This window comes from Typopeltis vanoorti, chromosome 25, assembly GCF_054136105.1.
Source record: "Typopeltis vanoorti isolate ZY-2024b chromosome 25, IOZ_Tvanoo_1.0, whole genome shotgun sequence".
NCBI lineage: Eukaryota > Metazoa > Arthropoda > Arachnida > Uropygi > Thelyphonidae > Typopeltis > Typopeltis vanoorti.
This window is the reverse complement of record NC_143573.1, coordinates 38,623,816-38,640,179: the sequence shown is the minus strand read 5'-3', so window position 1 is coordinate 38,640,179 and position 16,364 is coordinate 38,623,816. Positions and strand designations below refer to the sequence as shown.

The window sequence follows — 16,364 nt, the reverse complement described above, 5'->3', positions numbered from 1 at the left end:
CGTTAAATTTGGGTAAAAAACGATATTAATAATAAATTGAAACAAATTAAAAAGCAAACTTTCGTACATTTGTTTCTATGAATGAATTAGTAAATAATACAAAGTAGATAGAGTTATTGTTCATGACATTGGCTCATCCCTATATACAAAAGCATCTGCGGACCTGATGTCATCATGCTGACAGAGTGAAACCACCGCCTGCTCTAAAAGCGATCACACGGTGGTTCTCGCCCGTGACGAAACCGTCGTTAAGGCACTTTAACCAAATTACGCAGCATGAAAGTCTGCAGCACTTTGTTCCAGCATTTGTTCCCGTAAATGGACCATGCGTGGCCTGACGTGGTGTCAAACCATCTAGCACGCATCGTGACAGGTGTCACAGTCAAAAGAGACACCTCCCAGAATGTTAGACCCCTTCGATTTAGCGTGATGTCCGCTAACTCGACAGCACTCTACATAATTTTGTAAATATGTTCCTCCTTGGAAAGTGGCGACATCTTGTGTCGTCACTCCTCATTGTCATTGGTTTTCCACTTGTGCGTTCACGTATAAGCACTTAAGAATAGAAATCATTCCGCGCAGTCGAATTTTCTACGGAAAATTTACACTATGTTTTAAAATTTACACTGTGTTTTTAGCATTGTTTTTTTCCGTGGTTTTAATTTCAGAGAAAATATATCTTTCTTTACGAAAATTTGATTTAACTTGCTTTATAATTATCCTTGTTGCTATATATGGGCGGGACAAATGTCGTTGAAGTATTCTGTTTATATAAATATTTCAAACGTTAATGGTATGAAGAGATATTCGATTACTCTTTAAAGACAGCCTTGAGATTTTTTTTTGAGACCTCGCGGAAAAAATGTTCCTCTACTACTGCACATTTAAATCTGAAACGTATGTAATTTTTGCTTTCTTTCTAAATAAGAACCATGAAAGGATTTTTCATCTATCCTTTATTAATTACGTGTGTTCTGCGGCCTGTTTGTTTGTTTCGATACAGGGAAAAAAAAGGAAAACTCTTTCTACCACTGCTGAAGTCTGCACTCTACTTCATTGAAAAAAGCCTTTATAAATGATCTTTGCATCTTCAGCGGTATTCAAACTCGGGTGTTTCCAGCCATAGGACAAATGTTGGCATCCTTGCGACTTCTTAGCTGAGACATATGCGCCTTGTTTACATACTCCTGATAGAAACATATTTGCTTATCTTGCACTGCGTATCAATATATTTTTAAAAACAGAATGCTGATCCAATTGGATGAAGTATTGTGCTTTGTTTGGGAAAGCCCGTGAAATATGAGTAAACATTAGGAGAGCTGGCAATCCAACAGTTTTGAAGTTAAAAACAAAGAAGCAAGATTTCTAACGGGTATTCCTGTAGATCTTTCCAGAAACAGATAAAACTGCTCCGTATGAAAATAAATATACCTTCCTCCTGAGGTATTCTATTTATTAATGTTAAAGATGATAATTATTTATAAGCTGTTAAGCTTATCATTAACATCTTTATGTTTTATGGTTTATTTTGTTTTCTTTGTCTTACTCCTTCCACCAGAATCCTTTTATATTTCTGGTCCATCTAACTGATAACGGCAACAAGTGCAAAATTTCACATTTCGTATTTTATATACTGCTAAGCTTTATCACACTACTGCCGAAATTGTCTTTCTTCCCAAATCTCGGATTTTTAATTCCGCATCTCAGATTTAAAAAAAAAAAAAATTATTCTATTTCACATTACAATACCAGTCATGGTTTGGAACATGAGGTGCGGTAGTTTGCTGTATTTTCGCCAACCAGTAGTCTACAAATTGTCGATAGAAATGAACTCAGTTATTGATGGAGTATGGAGAGATGCCCACCGACTTCTGGTAAGTTAAAAAAAGAAAATGCTCTATTTTATTTTATTTACTCTTTATGGACCAATCTCTGGCGTGTTTGCAAGAATGGCACTTCCCCACAAATGAAATTTTCCTGTTGGCACTCGTGTTGGAAGAAAACTCTTCAAATAACAGCTAATTCTGTAATTAAAAAACTTGTTGCCGCTGCGTTTCCTCTGCCCTCGTGTTTTATTACAGATGCATCTTCATTATCCCTTTCAAGTTAATGATTGCACATTGTAGTGGTATTACATACTAAGACCGATCAGCAGAATACTGAGCCTTGGTGCTTTTATTTTATTTAAAGATTTATAACATGTAATGGCTACCTCACTCATTGCATTCTGGAATAGCTCAGAGCATAGATTAACAGCAAGATTAGATGTCATGTAATAATATTTTTACTTTTATTTATATAGGCATCGATATTGAACATTAAACTGGAAATTTCAAATATTGAACATTTTGTACCATACATGTTCAAACTTTTTAAATCAGTAAATATATTTCTGGTTTTGTTCGCCATGTGTATAGTCGTTAACGGTAACATGATTTGTGACGTAAGCCCAAGTATGTATGTGTGGGTGGGTATGTGAGAGAGAATTTGCGTATTAAGACGGGAGTCATATTTGTATGTAAATTAGTTTGGTTGCATATTCTTGCTGTCTGTTCCCTGTGCAGATAAATACTGAAATCGATAGGACGACGGAACAACTTCACATTAAAACAAGATGCGCCAAAACCTAAGAGGCTTATAGTTCCGATTATCTGTATTATTTGAATCTGTTATATTCATAAGGAGTTATGTCGATCCGTATTTATCGACTTAGAAACGGAGCCGTAATGAAATATTATTAGGAATATCTAAATATTAAATAAAATATATATACATTTTACTGAATATTAAGTTTTCATATCATATAGAAGTCCTGCTAATCTTAAATAATTATACATTTTTTTTACGGTAGGTAAGATTGCTGTGTAATATGAAAAGTTAGTATTCTGTGCAATGCATATATTTTTATTTTATATTTCTAACTTAACATTACGAGATTTCTTCGTTCCTGCTTGTCGACTGTTCATTGTTTATGTATATCAGGTTTACCTTTACCTTCCAGGTCAGTTATATCGGTGATAAATCATTGTTCGATTCCTAATTATGTTTTGCCAGGCGTAGAACATTTCACATTTTTGCATTCGTTTCAAGAAGTCGAATGCCTTCAAAATCAGTCAGTTAAGTGGTGGAGCTCACATCCAGCACTAGATTTCTGATGGCCCTTCTTTCGTTTTATTAGAAAGGTAAAACTCAAATAATTATGTATTAAATTTTGAGTTATACACTGTTTAGAAAGAACTTCGATCTTTGTCCGTACGTAGTTTCTTATTCGTAAACACGGTAGCGAACGTTTTTATCTTTCGTTGTAATATTTAGAGTCCATCAGCAGCAGACAAGGCTGCTGTTAGCAGCAAAACGCAGTTTCATTCACGACCACACCGCAGTCATTTCTCAAGGAGAAGGGACGTTCATTACTGGAAGAACGGATCCTAATGATGCCGTCACTTCTTTATTATACCGTCGAGCTGAATTATTTATATGAAATGTCTCCACTTCGATTTTATGTCCTTTTTTGTTGATAAAATATTTCATAGGGATATTTTGAAGATTGCTTTTGTCTTAGCACCACTCAAGACACGTGTTCTCCGCCCTCCATCTTCAATTGACTATAAGTCTCGTCGTTCCAGTTGTCCTGCTTTTCTTCAATTTATTGTTTGCTCGTGATCTTGGGAAGTAACAGTTGACCTGCTGAAATATAGAAGACATGTCGGAAGAAACAGACGGCCACCATTTAATGCATTTTTCTTAAATAGGAAGACATCAACTTCACGTAACTGACAAACCGAAGGGCGGGAGGGAAGAGAAAAAAAAAGAATCAAACGAAGGAGAGAGGTTGCGGGGAGCAAGAAGGTAATGGCCACTTTGACATACTTTTCCTGCCGTGTACGGACATGGAAGCTATTTTCGAGTGTGATCGATAATAACGAAAGCAAATGGCATTTGAAATATCTTCGCAAGGCCAAAATTTATTACGAGATTCAGCCCGAAGGATTAATAAAAGCAGTGCATTTAACGGTTACCTTTCTTTTCCTTTTTTTTACAGTTTGATTTCTTAGAGAAGTTCGCTGGTACTTCTGCTTGTGCGCATACGTTATTACGTGAACATAGAAAGTGAGGAAGTTAAGGAAGGAAAATTTAGAACGTGGAACTTCTATTTTGCTTTGATGAGACACAAGCACGACAGGTATGCATTAGTTTAATCGAACCATTGTGGCCCCTCTTTAAAACATTCTTTCTTGCACGTTATTCTTAAATAATGTTTCTTCCCAACTGTTTTAAACAGGTTTTCATGCACCTCACATTGATATGGTGTGCATGGGTCTCCCACATTGCTCCTCCCACTTCTCTTAGTTTTTATTTTTAACGTTAATTTTTGTCCGTCTAGATAGAACAGTTTGCATTGGAATATGACCAGCATAGGTGTTTATAATACTCCGTCTGGACTACTCTGATAGTTATCACGATGTTTAGTTAGTCCTTGGGAATGTTAAACTATTAGTTGAACTTCCTAGGAAAGTTGTCAGTAAAATGCAAACATGGGCCATGGAAATTATAAAGAATTAGCGTGTGTGCCTGTCAATTAATTAAAAAAAAACATTGCGTTTTAATAAATGTATGTATTTTCACATCTTGCCTTTGTTCTACATAAGCTGTCAAAGGCTAATTGCCCTTTAAGACATTTGGAGTTTGCCCTTCATCTCTCCTCACGCTCTTATTTCATTGATCTACAGATTTCTTGCAATTCGAACTTTTTTTATAGAGTTCAGATGGAAAACTGTTATTTTACTCTTCTACTGAACGGAAATGCTTAATTCCAGTATCCTTAGATAGTGGTGAAATAATAAACGACTATATAATAAACTACTATTACTTAATAGTATTTTTATTGTTTTATTTTTTATATAGAGTTTTCGCAGAGTCTTTCTTCACATTTTTTTCGCGGAAAATTTACAAAAAATCATCCGACTTTTTTCCTTCGGTTGGATTTTCATAAAAAATATTTCTAAAAGTACTTTTAATTTTAATAGTAAATAGTTTGGTTTTAGGTAAGTGACGCTTAAAAATCCAATGTCGTTCTTTATGCACGCATTAAATACCAAGGCAAATGATTTACTGATCTAAAAATCATATTTCAGTCTGCCTCCGTTTTTTTTTTTGTCACTTTTCTAAGCATTATTTCCACGTACTTTTTTTTTTTTTTTTTTCCACTTTCAAATTACTCTATCAACCAACCAACCACTGTCAACAGCACTACTGTTGCGTATTAGTATAACGTACCAACCAATATTAAAAAGAACAACGTCTCAGGAATTAAATTGTAGCCTAGTTTTATGGCAAGGAAGTCCTCTGTGTTGCAGAATTTTTGTCATATTTCAGAATTGGCGTATATTAAAAATTACACTTCTGAGGAGTTTGCTGTATGTCCGTTCTTCGCACTGCGAAGAACGAACAAGATTTCAAGAGCCGGTTTACTGTTTTCGAAATATAACACACTCTGTTTCCTCTATATCAGGATTAATTCACCGTCATTTGGGGGGTGGGGAGATGCTTGTAAAGCTTTCTTCTATCTTGATGAGATTCAAACCGAGTTTTTAACCCACGGCAGATGTTGCATCGTCCTCTGGACTGTTGACAATATAATCCTTTATTCGTGCTAAGCTCAGTCAATAAAGACAGTCCTGTTGTTGAAAGAGCTGGCTCAAATTTGGCTTGGAGCCGAAGACCCTTTACAGGGACTTTTCATATGAGAAGGGTGGAGGGGTTTTCCTTCTAGTTACTCGGGCTTCCCTGGACACACATCTTCAGAAATAATACTCTTAGGAAATGCAGCCGAGGAATGGCAAACCGGCTGAATTATAAATGCCTTCAGGATGTAAAGATGGCGGGAGAGAGAGGAGTGGACTTCGTACTAGCTGTGGAACTATGTGTTGTCCTTGTGAAAAATAAGACGCTGAAGTAAACGAGTGGGCAGTGGTTTCAAAACAACCCGAATTTTAAGTTGAACTACCAAATGTGTAGTAGAAAATTTGGTGGTTGTAGCTATTAGCGTTTATGAAGTTACTCCATCCCTTGTACTTTAATCTTTACTGTAACATTTTCTTAAACAGTACTTTGAAATAAATAACCATTGAATTATACAGTCAAGGCAACTTTAACTCGCTCTGAGTATAAGTTTAAACTAATTTATTATTTTTATACTTTTCGGGACATTTCCCTAGCATAGTCCCAAGCACTTCATTTGCCATTACGTTGGAAAGGTTTTCATTCGAATTACACCTCGAGTGATTTAATTACATAACATTCGCGACCAAAGCTAAGTCGTCTTTTCGACCTGCATATTTACGCCTCTTAATTGCGTATGCTCCCTGACCGATACGTCTATTTCTTGGGATAGACGTATTCCACAAAATAGACGTATCGGTCATGGCGCATACGTCCATTTCGTGGGATAGAAAACCGGAATTTCCAGCAGTAAAAACTCCACCGCCTTCGTATGAAATCGCTTAACTCACCTTTATTTGAAAAGCACTTATAAAATTCTTCAGGTCCTATGGAAGAAATTAGGACCCAAGTCTTTTTAACAGACCAATGTCTTCTCGTCTACGACGCGGGAGCTTGTTTAAGGACCTCTGTGTTGATGTGGTATACAGATTACACGGAGGTGGTAAGGTTTTTCATTCCCAAAAACAGTCAGGCTGGTCGAACAGCCACGCACACACAGTTAGCAGACATAATGCACTAGTCTCGTAGTTTAGTTGATTCTGTGATAATTCCAACCATTACCTTTCTACGGCTGCGCATTAGCTTTTCGCGAGTGATATATATAATGCGAAGCACATTGTTGAAATCAGCAAACACATTTTAAAGTGTTGATTCACATAATACTGTAGAACAGTATTATGTGAACCATACAGAATACCGTTTTCCCCACGCCCCCGGTATATCAACCATGTTTGATGCTCATGAGAATTTTAAGTTGAGCTACGAGAACGGACCATACCAAGTTTGGGGACTGTAGTTGTTGCTGTTTTAGAGATTACTCGACAGCTTTTGTGGAATATATATATAAATATATGACATAAGTTTTTCACTAAGTAGATTAACAATTCAAGCTTTGGGTTGGGTAAATACGGATGGTGAGTTATTAACATGTTTTGCATTAACTGTTGGACGGGCCTTCTAACAGTCTTTGGGAGAAGTCGCTTTAAGTGATGTAATACAATAACTTTCATTGCATTGCTTTCTTTGTATTATATGCTGCATACGTAAAGCATACCGCGATATGAAAAAAGTTGTACATCTATAAGAACAGATGTTATTATATTTTGAAAGGATCTAAATTACATATTTGTTCGTTTAACAGTATTATAGTATTCGACGTATATTATTATTATTTTGCATTGTCTTTTATATCTTACTTTGTTAAGCCATACTCCTAAATTGTTAATTCATTAAATTTAGATATATGTCACATTTAATGTTGAAAAATAAAGGAGTGTGTAATTAAGCATATTTCTTCAGTAAGAAGCGCTTTCAAAACTTGGTGTCGCGCTAATACACGAAGCTTGAAAACCACTGACGCAATGATTTTATCCATCCGAAAGTGTGTGTTCATACAGCTAGCTTAAGTTGCTTCAGATGCTTTATGCCGTAATTGCCTGAAAATTTTCGGGCAATTACTGCATATTTGCTATTCGTATTTCATTCCTAACACACCATAAAAAAATCCGAATTTTATTTTCGATTCATATTTTTCTAAATTTAAATTGCATTTTGGACAATGAAATAATAATTTCCAATATTAATGCTATTTATCCAACATGTTTTGAAATAACTAGAAATTTTAACTTTAATTACATATTTAACCAGAAACAAAATAATAAATTGTGATAATTTGATTGTTAAATTTAAATAATTCATTTATATTAAAATATAATGCAGTTATTTTTTCCTTTTTTGGAGCTTGGATATATTTAATTAATATATGTCAATAATTCATTATTCTTATTGTAAAATATTACATTTAATGATTTATTCATTTCTTTTTCTGCCACTAGATGGCAATAAGCAGTGAATTTACGCATGTCGGAAGTGTGTGTATGTGCATTTTCTTTATTAGATAAAGTGCACTTTGTGTAATTTAGGGAAAAAACCCGACAACTTGTACGTTTTGTACATATTGATATGTAATTAAAACTGATTACAGTGATTGTTAAGTGGGGTTATCACAGCGCTATGAAATTTGCCGAAGTATACCTTCTTTTAAATAGTATACACGTAATGAATACAGAGTTATGTGAGAGATGAGCGTCAAATATTTCGGGGGGTGGGGTGAAGAGGTACGTAATTAGGAGATTTCAGCTGGTTTTTTTTTTTTACTATATTTTACTTCAATTATTAGTTAATAACATTTAATTAAAGTTTTTTTTTTTTTTTTTTACTATTGGCCTTCCACCAGGTGACAAATGCCAACTAGAGTTGCACCGACATGAGCTCCACCAATTTGGTCACTACATGTAACTATCTCCAGTCTCGAGGTTTGTTTTATGTTTGTAATTAAACAAAGGTATCTTTTTTTATGTCCGCGCGGTTAGCCTAGTGGCTATGCGCTTCGCAACCACATGCCTGGGGAAGGAGTGTCCTAGGTTCGATTCCCGTCAGTGACGTGAGGAGCTGAAGGATCTTCCTCAGCCATAGCCAAGTTAGCCAGTCTTGGGCGTGGACAGCAGGGTTTTTCCCCCGGTTTATTCTGGGGTTTTTCATCCCGCAAAGCAGGCAAACTGGCCTTGAGAACTCAACACTACAGGCCATAGGATACACCGGGTCATAAGGCTGAGGTCCGATGATCAATGGACCCTCGACACCGCAAGGTAAAATAGGGTATAAGGAAGATGAGATGAGATCTTTTTTTATGTAACTCCGCACCTACGAACGGTTGTAAACCTATGGTGGATTATACTATAGGGTGGGTTAGAAAATTTTTTCTATTAATATTATATATTTTTTTCATAATCGGGAAACCCTGCTCTAGAGACCAGACATGGAACTTTTTCAAGCCACTTTAGGCCTTCGTTAAGCTGGTTAGTGTCTCGCGCCTAGCTTTGGAATTCATCTCCCATCTGAAGACAGTCACAAGAATCCATGTTAATACTAAAAATTCACAATTTAATTTTCTCGTTCTTGTGGGTGGGGGGAGGACTCTCCCCTTGTTATGCTCTTCATTAGACGCTTGTACGGTTTAAACGATCCGACCTCATTTGTTTAGCGATACATTTTTTATTTGATGAAATAGCCAATCAGTTAAAGGGATATAAAATCCACATTGTTTCAAAACCGAATAAGAAACTCAAAGATTTGAATCAGAGAGTTTCATGCCGAATATAGTAAACTATAAAGTATCGGCGAACACTAGCGTGAGCTAATGCAAGTGACCCTAGTACGTAGTACAATATCGGACAACTCGTTGCAAAGGTGGGGAAAGTTCAGATCGCTATTCTTAGGTATTTTCCATAATGTAAAAACACATTTCCTAGGAAATGTATGCTGTTATTACATTATGGAGGGAGGTCACTACCCAGACCGGTTTCAGCCTTTTTTGAGGCCTCATCAGTGAGTAGCTAGACCATAATACCAAAGTGTTCGATATACGAGTTGTCCGATATTGTACTACGTACTAGGGTCACTTGCATTAGCTCACGCTAGTGTTCGCCGATACTTTATAGTTTACTTCGGCATGAAACTCTCTGATTCAAATCTTTGAGTTTCTTGTTCGGTTTTGAAACAATGTGGATTTTATATCTCCTTAATTTAAAATATTGTTTATATCGCCGAAATGAAGCTTATTAGCTCTTTATATTTAAGTAGCCAATCAGTTTTTTTTTTTTTTTTAAATACAGATACAAATCTTACGTTTGTGCTTTAGTTTCTTATCTGTTTACTTGTAATAAAGTCATTAGAATTCCACCTCCCCTGCCTTCACCATTATATTCTTAGAATACATTATGGATTTTGTAAATAAGTCATCATTTTTTATATGTGAAATATATCTTAAAAAGTCGATCTATTCAGTTCTTCTGAATCGAAATTGTCACTTTATAGAAGGAAGTAATCTGAACATAATTTTCAACTGGAATATGTGGTCAAATAAATATTATTATTATCTGAGACCTCCAGGGAGTCAAGGACTCATCGAGGGAGGCTGTAAATTACCCAACCCAGCTATCATACCTACCCTTGAATTCATTCACACTACAAGATGCACTCACTACCCGTAAGGACAAATTATTCCACTCACTCACTGCTCTCTGGGAGAAAAACCTAGCTCTTAACCCTTTCTTGACTGCAAATAAATTTAACTTCTATGGATGCCCCCGTGTTCTCTCCCCACCTTCCATATAACGAAAAATTTCATCATTTGAAATGCTATAACACCCGTTCAAAAGTTTATAGACCTGTATCATATCACCTCTCTTTCTCCTGTTAACCAGAGTCTGTAATCCACATACTCGCAATCTGTCCTCATAATCTAAATCCCATAATCCGGATATAATCTTTGTAACTCTTCTTTGCACCCTTTCCACAGCTTCTTTATCCCCTTGGAACCCGGGAGACCAAATCTGCGCACAGTAATCCAAGTGTGGTCTTATCAAAGCTTTATAAAGAGGCAAAATTACTTCCTTATCCTTACATGTCAAGGTTCGCGCTTCAACATAGCAGTTAACCTCTGAATTGTATTTGCAACGTTTGCTATGTGACCTTTGAACTTTAAATTCTTATCCACCAATACACCAAAATTCCTTCCTCTTCAGTTTCTTGTAGCATAACTCCGTTAATATAATATGCCGCTGGAACTCTAATCACGCCAAAGTGCATAACTTGACACTTACTAACATTAAACCGACATCCATTTTCGTTTGCCCAGATTTCCAGTCTGTTTAAATCATTTTGTAATTGCTGAATATCAGTAGCATCCCTGATTGCATTGCCTATCAGGACTAAGAAATAAAACGATTAAGCAATAATATTTACTATTGTCGTTCACATTTTACGCTTCATTTCTTTTATGTAAGTGGCATGGCTTTAACTTTGGACATTGGAATTTTTCCTCGGGCATAGAAATGTATCATAATGGGCAGAGAATATCCGAGCTGCCATATATAATAAAATAGCAGCTATTTGCTAACTTTTGCTATAGAAAACTAGTGTTGCTGTTACCAGTCAATAACCGGATTTTTTAATAAAAAAATTCCTCTTGAAACTCTCCCAATTTGTAGAATATTTTTCATTAAATTGGTCATAGGCAAATTTGGTTATTACTCACTTTTAAATCTTTGTATTGAGAGTAAAATTTTAATCCCTAAGTTTATTGGGATTCATTTTTGTAGAAGTTAGCCACCTCTGAATTATAAAAGGATATGAAACATTTCCTTGATCTCTTAGCAATACAACAGTTACTCTTTGGGAAGAAAAGTGTGTAGCTAGTGCTCTCCCAAAAATTGAGAGCGAATTATTAAATATTATAGCTGTTTACAAAAATCATAACTTTGAATGTGGAATGTTTATTTTCTACACTCATCATGAAATAAAATATGAAATATTAGAAATCAAAGATCAAAAACGATAATAATAATATCCTGCTTTCAGTGGCTTGGAAAGCCACGGAAACGCACGTTGAAAACATACTGAAAGACGCTCATTGTAAACAATCAGGGCAAAAAATAACCGTGCCATTTATCATTCTTAACTCCTTGTGTGTTTAGTAATTCTTCCACTATTAGTATAAAATATGCAGATCGAATAATACTTTCGAAGCTGGCATGAGAATTGCTTTATTTACCAGCGATGAGAGTATTTAGAATTCAGTTCATGAATTTGATCGTACGAATTTTAGATATCTCCTCAGGTGGAAAGAGCATGTTAAGCAAAAATCGATACCAAAGACTACATTTTGAACAGACGGCATTTCCTTCCTGCCAGTGAAAATGATAGAAACAAAACAGAAAAATATATTATTCCTGTTGCTGCTGTAGCTCTCTGTTGCTCATTGTTAATATTTATGCTCGTCGGCCTGAAAATCCCTTGACGAGAGCTACATCTTACATAGCTCGTACACCCTAAATATCCCATGATGCTTTGGAAAATTTGATGTCGAATAATTTCGTTTGTTCCAAGAAAGGAATGCAAATGCGACAGCCTGTCTGATAACAGCTGCAGGATGCTGATTAGATTACTGGTAACTCATAAAAACCTTTTTTTTTTTCTTTCTTTCTTTTTTTTTTTTTTTTTTTTTTAAAGATAGTCTACATATGAAAAAATTCCTTGACTTTCGAATGCATTTGAACTTCAACACATAAACATTTCATGGTTGGTTTGTAAGTAAATTTTCTTCGTGTTATATTTTATTATTTGTAGGGATTTTTTTATTATTTTTAACTGAAGAATGGAGGAGAGGAAAGGATTTAATCTTATTTTATGAAAATCAGATCACTGTCGCTCTTTACGTAGAACGAAAATATTCAAAATCACCCATATTACAATTATCAAGCAGTTTCAACTTGTGTAGTAGTACTTTTTTTTTATTACAAAATTACCTAAAATTCGCGCATCTATTGAATCATTTTTCATTTTTACTCCCACCGTATTGCAATACCATTTTCACATGAATGCAGTTTATTGAAGCAAACGCATAATTGACCCAATTTAACTAAAGCTACCGATATCTCGATATTCACGAAGTGCTAACTATAAAAGCCATCCAAACGTTGCCGCCTTCTGACTTCAGGAAGCAAAGTTCAATCAGTTTATTTTCATTCATGAGAATGTATTGAAAAATCGGTTTAAAACATTTATATAAAGCCATGACATATACAAAGTCATAAGCGCACGCTCATGACAAGTGTTGTATATTTATGTGTAACAATCACTTGTCAGAGCTTCCGCAGCTCAGTCAGTATTGACGCGAAGCCCTTTGGTCGGAAAGACCTGATATCTCCAAATCCATGCACGCTGTCTTACCAGACTAATTCTATAGGGGAAATGTTAATTTCCCATAGAATTCAATTCCCGTCAGTGACAAGTGAGGAACCTTTATCTGGTCTTTTTCGACTAAAGGTGAATTAACCTTTATGTCTCATGCGGAGGTGAAAGGTTTTTCCCGTAAACACACACGGCCACAGTCATAAAATATACTACGGCAAGGAAGGCAACGAGAAACCACCTTGCTCATAATCATCTCCCTAGTATGGTAGCATATAGCTATCACCACGAGCCGTATGGCTGAGGGAAGAGGATAGGATAGAATTACTTAACAGTGTTTGAATACATGCACTGACTAGCTGCTGAATTTATGTATTATATGTAGATGCTTCCCGAGAGTCAGGAACTCATCGAAGAAGGGCCCTGGAGGATGTAATTCTTAATATCATATCTCTCCTTAAAAATTTTCACCAAATACGTGCAGTGTCCACTGAAAAGTTATTACATTTACTCGCTATCCGCTATGAAAAAACCTGGATCAGGACATGGATCATTCTTGCTGATCACACTCATCCAGGGACGACTCCAAGTTCTCCCCTCACACATAGACACACACTTGCCATGAGGTGCAAAATTAACATGTCCCCATAGAATTAATCTATTGAAGTCGGCGTGCAGGGATTCGGTGGTATCAAAAATGTTTCCCCTCCTGGATTTGATGTGGGTATCTTTTAAAGACAGAAAAAAATGCTGTAGATATAAAATTCCAAATCAATAAAACCAAACCAAATTAAAAATGTATTAACGCTTACTGGTATTTATACACATTTTGTCTTTTGTCAGTTATTCTTAGACTGTGGCTGGACTTTTTTTTTTTTTTTGCGATTCGGTATCTGGAATCCTTAAAAAATTGAAAGTGCTTACCCAGTTTTTGTTTAGTTGATCCATTTGCAGGGAACAGATGTTTTAGAATTTAATAATCTTCAGAAATTAGGAAGCATGCAAGGATATGGTTATAGGTCAATTTTCGTTTCATTTGGGTTATTTTTATGCAAAACAGAGTACTGATTGTAATAATATCTCATTCGATAGGTTGAATTTAATTTACAGGATTTCTATTAAAATTTTTCTCACTTCATTTTTTACCCTCCATGAGACCATTTTAATAGTTACGTAAGCCAAAAAATAAATAAATAAATAAATAAATATGCCATACAACAGATTCAGCCGTGATGGTGAATGACATTACCTAAGAAATGTCATAGTTATGTAATAATGATATTACATAACTACTCCCCCAACTTCATTATTGTTTACGAACTTGTTTTTCTATATTTGTGTAGTTTGTCGTCAGTTTTGCGAAATCGTCTTACCCAGTTTTTCATCCAGTGCCTATAAATTCTTGCTTTTCATGCTGTAGAGCGGATGCCAGATGAGAAAGACAGATTGTATAGGCCAGGGGTGTTCAACCCGTCGATCGCGGAGCGATTTTTGGTCGATCTCTTGTGTATTCCTCCTTACTTACAAATTTCATTAAAACTGAAAACATAATATTTTATTTATCATTATTTTGTATTATTTTTAATTCGCTTTTAAGTGTATTGCTATTGTTTTTTTATTTTTCGTTAAAATTGTCAAATCAGTAATTTTCTTATAAGTCCGGGTAAATGAATTAATTTCGATCAGTGGAAGTCAAACAGCGAGCCGAGTGAATACGATTATAAGCAAAGTGTAAAAACTCGATTGCAGCTTAAATATTAAATATTCCAAAGCACATTACATCAATTTTTTACTTAGGTTAAGTCCCATGTGAATATTGTAAAAAAATAAACTTTGTTTGTATTAGATATTTTTGTAAATAACTCTTTTGAAGCTAACTGTATATACTGCTTTAATAAGAATATGTTAGAGTGTTAAAAACAAAGGCAATGTTTTTGTCGCCGAAGCTGTACATGGCGGCATTAGAAAGATTGTTATTGAAAATTGTATGTTTGAGAAAGGCTTGCAGGCTCTAAGTGTAAATATCTCCGAAGTATATCTCCGAAGAAAGAGTTCAAACAACTTTCCGATGGCCAGCAACTTACAATCAAAAGAAAGCGGAGGAGAATAAAAGGCGTGCCGAACTTGAAACTTAAGATGAAAGACTCATACCGATTCTTTGGGGGTTGCCAAACTTCATGCGAGGTCTCAGAGGAGGCCTAATAAAAAGGGACTGAAGCAAGCAGAAGGGATCCCGGTTCAGAGTCGCCGTCAGAGAGACAGCCCGGATCCACATTGCTTGAGAGAGGAGTTTCCCGCTTCCAAAAAGGAGCTTCTCGGTTCGAGACGTCGCTAGGGAGAGACTACTTCTAGGCCGCAGACAAGGTTTCAAATTGCCGAAAGGAAGAGTTCCAATTGCCGGAGAAAAGTTTCCAGGCCAGGTTAATGTCAGGCATTCACCAGTGTATTGCGTTTTCATTACAATTTGATGAATCAAACGACTTCACTGCTATTGCTCAGTTAATAGTATTTATACGCATGGTATTTCAAGATTATTCAAGTAAAGAAGAACTTTTGAAAATTATACCATTATTGGGAAGGACTAGGGGAGAATACATTTTTTCGGCATTTGATGAATTTGTGAAACAACACAAACTTCCGCTTTTTAAACGTGTATCTGTTACCGCTAAAGCTCGAAAGCCGTTAATGTGCACATTACCTAGATAATCTGCAGATTAACTGATTTGCTCCGTTAACGTGTGGAATCAAGAGTTTTCCGCATTTTACCTAGGTAATGTGCACATTAACGGCTTCCCTATCGTTAAAAGTTCAAAAGTTTGTTTCTCTCATTTGCTTTCCCTACTCCTTCCCCCCCCCCCTCTCCCTCCACTTTTAATTTGGTTTCGCCAGTGTCATATGTTTTGCAAATTCATTTCCTTAATTGTAATAATATTTTAAACCGTTTGATTCTTTGTATTATAGTTTTTTAATTGATTGATGATTGATTCTATCAACTAATTTGTTGATTGTTTGATTGTATTAACTATCCTTTAGATATCGAAAAATAAATAAATAACATTATGTTAATTTAAGCGTACAGAAACGTTGCTGTTGTTCCAGCAAAGATCTTATTTTCACTTTAACGAGTGCCTAGTAGGTAATGTGCAGATTATCTAGGTAATTTGAGAAATGAAACAATTTTCGGCACTTTAGCGGATCACCCTAGTTAATCTGCAGAATAACTGATTTCTGCAGTTTAGCGGTAACATAATCTATTACTACTGACAGTGCTCCTGCAATGATAGGTAATAAATCAGGCTTCGTTTCATTATGTAAAAATGATGACAAATATCCAGATTTTTGAACGTACCACTGTATTATTCACCAAAAAGTACTGTGTGGTAAAAGAT

General features: G+C 35.5%; 1 protein-coding gene across 10 annotated transcripts in view; it reads left to right on the top strand.

The window, feature by feature from the left end:
• Nucleotides 1–16,364, top strand: part of LOC150092673 (liprin-alpha-1-like) — a 778,236-nt gene that overhangs the window by 241,231 nt on the left and 520,641 nt on the right. The window contains exon 1 of one of the 10 annotated variants that reach the window (XM_090414527.1): nt 1,352–1,443. The exons of the other annotated variants lie outside the window; for them this stretch is intronic. The gene's annotated coding sequence lies outside the window, so the exon portion shown is untranslated. Of the gene's footprint in view, nt 1–1,351; nt 1,444–16,364 lie in introns of those variants that run through there. 10 annotated transcript variants of the gene reach the window in all.